Source organism: Carassius auratus, chromosome 33, assembly GCF_003368295.1.
Source record: "Carassius auratus strain Wakin chromosome 33, ASM336829v1, whole genome shotgun sequence".
In the NCBI taxonomy this organism is placed as follows: domain Eukaryota; kingdom Metazoa; phylum Chordata; class Actinopteri; order Cypriniformes; family Cyprinidae; genus Carassius; species Carassius auratus.
Genome location: NC_039275.1, coordinates 3,719,288 through 3,728,020, shown reverse-complemented (window position 1 = coordinate 3,728,020; position 8,733 = coordinate 3,719,288).

The following is an 8,733-nucleotide window of genomic DNA, read 5'->3' as shown; positions in this document are numbered from 1 at the left end:
CTGCCGTACTATTGCCGTATAATATAAATATATATATATATATATATATATATATATATATATATATATATATATATATTATTATTTATTTATTTTTTTTACACGAGATGTCTTTAAAAACCTGCATAGTTTATATAATTTATGTGAAGACATGAAGTAAAAGAGCTTTTACATGTTACAACGTTTCTACACGTCAACAACACATTAGGAACACGATCGGTTACTCTCACTTCCACCAGTCGCCATAGGAACGCGTTAACAACACGTAAGCACATGTAGGAACGTGTTACATATTATTTTATGCAAATTATCAATAATTTAGTTCAGGCTCATTTTTTTTGTATGTGGAAGACATGAAAATAAACAATTACACTGCATTTGGCTCCCTTTGCAGGCATTTGTAATAACATGTTCATAAATTGTTTATTTTGTATTTGCCTACATTATGTATTTTAAAGCTGCGGTAGGGAACTTTTGACGCTCTAGCGGTTAATAAACAGAACTGCTTGCGTCTTGCGGAAGAACATCGTCACAATCACAAAGGTACCGCGTTACTCCGCCGCGGTGCCCCCGAAGCAATCTAAAATAGTCCGAATATAAACACTTATTATAGGTGCACCCTAGTGATTCAGGACAAGCTAAAAACACTGTTTGGAAAATGGATTCATGGTGTACTCGCTTATTATATACATTTTTCTCCATTTTGAACACAAAGTTACGCACCGCAGCTCTGATTGGTTGTTTCTTAACTGAAGCGGATGACTTTCTGCAAATGGCAATAGGACACTGGGAAGAGCCAGAGGAGCTTGATTTTTTTCTCAGATTATCTGTCTCATATTCTACTGTCAGGACATAATGACAGGTTTAACAAATATGTAAAAAATATATTTTTACAAAAGTTACCTACTGCAGCTTTAAGTGTTATTATTAACCAGTCATTATTGCCTCATTGTTTTTTATATAATGCATTTTAAGTCATTTTAAAGGCTATTGATGACTTAGGTCTGTTTTTATAGCAACAACAACAACAACAACAACAAAATATTACAGTATATTAATACTTTGTAAATTATTATTTGAAGTAACAAAACCATGGTTAATTTGCAGTTACCATGGCTACAAGAATGATCATTTGTGGTGTAATTGTTAAAACCATGGCAAATTTTCGTAAGGGAACCTGAAAAAAAAAAAAAAAAAACTTTCACAGGAATTTGCCTGAAAGTGATGGGTCTTGTATTTACCTAAATTATTTATAATTTATTTGTATATATATAAAAACTGTATAAGGTGTGCATCATAGCTGACACCTAGATGAACAATTACAGTTGTTTTTATGACTGTAAGTCATTCTCCTCAAATGCTACTGAGGTTAGAAAAGCGTATACCAATATTGCATGTAACTTTAGAGACGGTCCCTAAATTTGAGACTCTCAAACATCCAACGTCAAGCCAACTTTATGTCTGTTTCTGTTATGGCCTATTTTTTTACTTCCTTTAGTTTTTGTTTAGCTTGCTCTAAAATAGTTTTTTATTCATATGTGAGTGTCTGCGTACAGTGCGCGAGACAGAAATTACATCACCAAAATATATGGGCATACTCGTACAATGTCTAAGGAAGGGTTCCCTGCATTAGAGCATTGAGCTGCTTCAATGGAGCATTTTGAATGTGCCATTAAACTGAACAGTGAAAGTAACAAAAGCTTACACAATACATTTTAACAGGTATAAAATTCTGTAGCCACCAGTTCCAGTCTGTGTCCAGATCAGAGGGTCACTGCAGTCACCCGGATCCAGTATGTATCCAGACCAGATGGTGGATCAGCACCTAGAAAGGACCTCTACTGCCCTGAAAGACAGCGGAGACCAGGACAACTAGAGCCCCAGATACAGATCCCCTGTAAAGACCTTGTCTCAGAGGACCACCAGGACAAGACCACAGGAAACAGATGATTCTTCTGCACAATCTGACTTTGCTGCAGCCTGGAATTGAACTACTGGTTTCGTCTGGTCAGAGGAGAACTGACCCCAACTGAGCCTGGTTTCTCCCAAGGTTTTTTTCTCCATTCTGTCACCGATGGAGTTTTGGTTCCTTGCCGCTGTCGCCTCTGGCTTGCTTAGTTGGGTTCCCTTCATTTACAGCGATATTGTTGACTTGATTTCAAATGATCACTGAATTCAATGATGAACTGCCTTTAACTGAGATTTTGCATTATTGACACACTGTTTTCCTAATTAATGTTGTTCAGTTGCTTTGACACAATCTTTTTTGTTTAAAGTACCATATAAGTAAAAGTGACTCGACTTAACTATAATTAAGTGTGGAAATAACTGAAGAAAATATTGGTTTAATATTTAAGGATATATATATATATATATATATATATATATATATATATATATATATATAATATTATTATTATTTTGTTTAATTAAATCATTTAAATTACTGTTTCTAATTGACTCATTTATAGTGCTTAGAACAGCAGAAAAGTGCTATATAAATGTTATGGATTTTTAGGGCTCAAGCCCGAAGGGGCGAAGAGCCCTATTGTTCTTCTAAGGATTATTCTTGTTATTATTAGGGCTCAAGCCTGGAGGGCGAGAGCCCTATTGTTTTCCTTAGGATTATTTTTTATTATTATTATTATTTTTTTCCAACGTTACGGGGGCTTTTGGGGTCCTTAACATGCTCGAAAACTCTTGAAAATTGGCACACACCTTGGAACCTGCGGCCATTAGGGCTGGGCAGAGACAGATATACGGGCGTGGCACAGGGGCTCTACAGCGCCCCCTGGAATACTGAGGGCCATATATCATACATACTTGCACGTAGACACACGAAACTCGGTACACATGTAGATCTCATCAAACCAAACAACTTTCGTACTGCATGTCATAGGCTCCGCCCAACAGGAAGTTGGTTATTTAGGGTTTAGTATTCATATTTTTCGTCAAAGTTGTGGGGCTTTTGGGGTCCTTAACATACTCAAAAACTCTTGAAAATTTGCGCACACTTTGGAATCTGTGGCCTTTAGGAGCCTGCAGAGGCTGGGACCCGGGCGTGGCACAAGGGCTCTACGGCGCCCCCTGGATCACAGTCAGAAATGTTGATGTATAGCTCACACATACTCACACATATGCATATGAAACTCAGTACACATATAGATCTCATCGTGCTGAACAACTTTCGTATTGCATGTCATAGGCTCCGCCCAACAGGAAGTCAGCTATTTAGAGTTATGTAAAAAGCGCATGCTCTGGAATTTGAAATACTTGTCATAGGTTTTTTTGCAGATTGCCACCAAATTCGGTCAACATGATCTCAAGACATTGGGGATGAAAAATTGCCAGGGGATTTTTGATATCTCTAACGGTTTGCTCGTGGCGAGGTGTTGAAATTATGGCGAGAAATGAGAAACAGGAAGTGTCTAATACCATCCACATACATTTCCTGATTTTAATCAAACTGCATCAGATTATTCTTTGTATGATGTCAATCGCATATATGTGACTATTAGGAGTCAAAGTTATAGCGCCACCAACTGGCAGCAGGAAGTGTGTCATTTTCAAAATGCTTTGAATTCAGCATCTATTATTACTCAATTTGCTTCAAACTTCATCAGAATAATGTTAAAACACAGCCGATATAAATCTGCTGGGGGGATATTGATATCTAAAAATATTGTTGCCGTGGCAACATGTTAAACTGGAATACTTCTCAGGTGATTTTGAGGCATATAACATGCTTAGAATTTCATCAAACTCAGAACACATATCAGTATTTATGATAACTAGACACTGGCAAAAGTTCATAAGAGGGCGTGGAAGAGGCACTCTATAGCGCCACCTTTTGTCAAAAGTGGGGGGGTTAGTTTTAGCTACAGACACCAAACTCGGTACAAAAATTGTTCTCATCAAGACGGACAACTTTCTAATTCACAGTCATCAGCTACGATCAACAGGAAGTCAGCTATTTTGATTTGAATGTGGATTTTTTTTTTTACATTTAGCTGTGAATTAATGCATACTGCTCAGAGGAGAGTAACACTATACACACCAAATTTTGTCTACATGATGCCAAAACATTTTAAACAACTTAAATTGCCAATAGATTTTGGATAGCTTGAACGGTTTTGTCTCTGTGATTTTTTTTAAATGACATTAAAAATGGAATTATTAATTTTCCTGCATTTTTTAATTCCAAACACTTCAAAACCTTTTTTCATACAGACAAAAAGTCATTCTGAGTAAATATGGATAGTTTCACGACTTTACAACACTGTATGGGTAACAGAAAATTAAAAAACTGTCAGACATCTCATCTCACTTCTGTCCCTCTGTTTGAGTATATGTGCTTAGACTTCCATTGTCTGAGAGAAATTGCGCCCCTACAGGTGCAATTAACGGAGTTTTAGTTTCTCTTTTAAATCGGTTAAAATACAAATAAATACTTAGATTTAATTCACACTGACAAGCTAAACCAACATATATGATTATTACCGGGTCAGGGCTCATTAATAATTGATGTGTGGTCAGTGATACATGAGAAACACGAGAGATGAATCACCGCTCTGAGCAGGAGCGTGTGGAATGATGAGCTCAGAAAAAACGAGTTTATTCTTGTTTCATAGCTATTAAGAATAAAGTATTGCAGCGATATCACACAATTCACAAATTAGAACACACCAAGAGCTAAATTAAGATGTTTTTGAACTGTTTGTGTGAAAATTAAATATTTGTGGCTGCCCATCTGAAATCACTGCCTCCGATCAGCGCGCACAGTGTCACAAGTTCAAAACTAACAAATTTATTCTTGTTTAAGAGCTTTTTAAAATAAAATATTGCCATAAATGCACACAATACACACATTATAACACAACAAGAGCTAAATACAGGTGTTTGTGACCCGTTTAAGTGTGCAAGACTATTTGAAAGCGCGACTGGCACAATAACATATATCTCTCGAGCTGCAGGTTTCTGTCTTTCGTCGTACGAACGAACACATCACGGACAAGATTATTTCAAAATACATAATAGCTTGGCGAATATAAACGAAAACAGCCACGTGAACATAAACTGTTGAGAAATAAATCTGAAGTGGATCTAATGGATTTGAATATTAAGTGACCGCATATACCAGCTGCTTCTGTCTTCAATTTTAATCTATATATATAAAAAAGGAGACTCATTTGTCTTGGCTGCTTTTTTAATGTAGCGTATTTATTTATTTACTTTTTTATACATTTTGTATAATTTCATAGTTTATGTATTACAATTATAAAAACAAAAAAAAATTTAGCCACTCACATAGAAATATCTTAGGCCTTATCCTTTTCTGACAGTTTTAGGGATTTTAAAAAATCCTAAAAAACCTTATTTGTGCTGCAAATAATAATTTCAAACTCATTTGATACTGACCTATGACATCCTCTGACATGCTATTTATTTGAATTTACATAATGTCATGGATGTAACAGTAAATCTGTTCAGCTCACAGATGAAGACTAAGCTGTAATGCAAGCAGAACACTTATAAATCATTTAAGGATTTGATAACACTGTAAAATAATGTCTTATTTGCTAACATTAGCAAATGCATTGGTAACACTTTATAATAACTGCACTCATTAGTAAATAGTCAGTTCGTGCTTTATAAAGTCTTGTCCCAACATTAATAGTCATTAGTAAGCAGCTTATAAATACAGCTATAAATAACTTTTTCTTGGTTTATAAGGACATATTTTAAAAAGGAGAGTAAAGGGTCTGTTATCTTCCTAAGAAAAATAAAAATAAACAAACACAACACAGATTGATACAGAAATATTTATTTCAATATGCAATAAAAGGAAACTGTACACTTGAATTTTATATATATATATATATATATATATATATATATATATATATATATATATATATATATATATATATGTGTGTGTGTTGGTATGTGGGAAGCACAGTTTTTGAGTGCACTGTAGACTTGCTCTCCAGGTGGATTCTGGTTGTATGCAGTCCATAAGGTATGGCTTTGTGTGTACATGTGAACAAGGAGAGGACACAAGACATTTGAGATCATTTTTAATGGAGTGCAAGTAATAAAGAAAGACATTTGTTATGCATCTACATCCGTCTGCATGGACTCTGTACGTGTTTTAAACTTGCTAACCCCTATTATCAACGGCATTGGAAAGCCAATACACACACACAGACACATGTATATATATATATACTTGATAAAAAAAAAAAAAAAAAAAAAAATATATATATATATATATATATTTTTTTTTTTTTTTTTTTTTTTTTTATCAAGTGTACAGCTGTACAGTTTCTTTTTATCCATCTTGAAAAAATATTTCTGTGTTCTGTATCCCTCTGTGTTGTGTTTGACTTTTAGTTTGGTAGATGAATGTTCCTTTAAATCTCATTTGTGAATGATTTAAATGTATAAATAGTCTTTGCTTTAGATGAGCTCACAAAGGACTGTCACCATTAGGACTCCCTATGCATAGGGCCCGGGATCTTGTGCAGCGCCCCTGCTGACAACTAGAATAATGTTATAATACTTAAAGTATGAAAATACAATGATTGAACTTTATAGCTTAAGAACAAAACATTTATAGCTGTATTTATGAACTGTTTAATAATGCCTATTAAAGGAGTGCTATTATTATTTTTCAAATTTAGTTATACTGTAATGTTGTTGTTTCAGCATAAAAAAAAGTTCTGCAAAGTTACTAAGCTGAAAGTCCAATTTAAAAGGAGATATTTTATTTAACAAAAAACACTTTTTAAAAACTATAATGAACAAATTGTTTGGACTACAACAAATATTGTCCGGGATTTGTGATTTCACAAATATGGACGAATGGGATGAGAATTGGTTGAGCTGCACTATAGAAAGCAACGAGTGTGATACATATGTAGTTGACCATGAAGCCTGGAAGAGAAAAACAAAACTCCTTATATTCAGGTGTGAAGAATTATTAGGCATTTTTTCCTTTACTGATAAAATAAGCCCAAAAAAAGGTTTAACTCAGATTGAAAAATGTGTTTCTAAAGTTATATATATTGTTCTGTGAATGTGATTTCAAAGTCTAGATGATTCGGATTAACCCTTTAACTGCCGTATCCCTTAAAACCTGACTGCCAGAGTGCTATTGTGAATGCATGTGCCCGCTTGGCACAGTTTACCTGATGCCACAGGGGTGGTGTTGCACTGATGGCTTGAGCCCGCCATCGCTGCTTGCAGCTATATTATTATTATTTTTCTTCAAGGTTTCGGGGGCTTTTGGGGCCCTTAACATGCTTAAAAAGTCCTTGAAAATTGGCACACACATTGGAACCTGCGGCCATTAGGGCCGGGCAGAGACTGATACACGGGCGTGGCACAGGGGCTCTACAGCGCCCCCTGGAATACTGAGGGCCATATATCATACATACTTGCACGTAGACACACGAAACTCGGTACACATGTAGATCTCATCAAACCAAACAACTTTTGTACTGCATGTCATAGGCTCCGCCCAACAGGAAGTTGGATATTTAGGGTTTAGTATTCATATTTTTCGTCAAAGTTGTGGGGGCTTTTGGGGTCCTTAACATACTCAAAACTCTTGAAAATTTGCGCACACTTTGGAATCTGTGGCCTTTAGGAGCCTGCAGAGTCTGGGACCCGGGGCGTGGCACAGGGGCTCTATGGCGCCCCCTGGAACACAGTCATAAATGTTGATGTATAGCTCCCACAATACTTGCTCGTATTAATATGAAACTCAGTACACATATAGATCTCAATCGTGCTGAACAAACTTTCGTACTGGCATGTCATTCGGCTCCCCAACAGGAAGGTCAGCTATTAGAGTTATGTACCAAAGCGCATGCTCTGGAATTTGGAAATACTTCGTCAATAAGGTTTTTTTCTCAGATTGCCGCCAATCGGTCAACAATGATCTCAAGACACTGGGGATGAAAATTGCAGGGGGATTTTTGATCTCTCGAAACCGGTTTGCTCGTGGCGAGGCGTTGAAATTATGGCGAGAAATGAGAAAACAGGAAGTGTCTAATCCGCCACATACCATTTTCCTCATTTTAATCAAACTTCATCAGATTATTCGTTGTATGATGTCGATCGCATATATGTGACTATTAGGAGTCAAAGTTATAGCGCCACCAACTGGCAGAAGGAAGTGTGTCATTTTCAAAATGATTTGAATTCAGCATCTTATTATTACTCGATTTGCTTCAAACTTCATCAGAATAATGTTAAACACAGCCGATATAAATCTGCAAGGGGGATATTGATATCTAAAAATTGTTGGCGTGCAACATGTCAAACTGGAATACTTCTCAGGTGATTTTGAGGCAAATAACATACTTAGAATTTCACAAAACTCTGAAACACATCAGTATTTCTGATAGGAACTTAAATTGTGAATGGATTTTGGATAGCTTGAATGGTTTTGCCGTGGTGATTTTTTTAAATGACCTTACAAAGGGAATCTTATTGTATTTTTAAATTGCAGCTTCCAAACACCGTCAAAAAATTTTTTTCATACAGATGAAAAAGTCATTCTGAGGAAATATGCATAGTTTCACGACTTTACAACACTGTATGGATAACAGAAAATTAAAAAACTGTCAGACATCTCATCTCACTCTGTCTCTGTTTGAGTATTATGTGCTTCAGACTTCCATTGTCTGAGAGAATAGCGCCCCTACAGGTTAATTCCGAACTTTT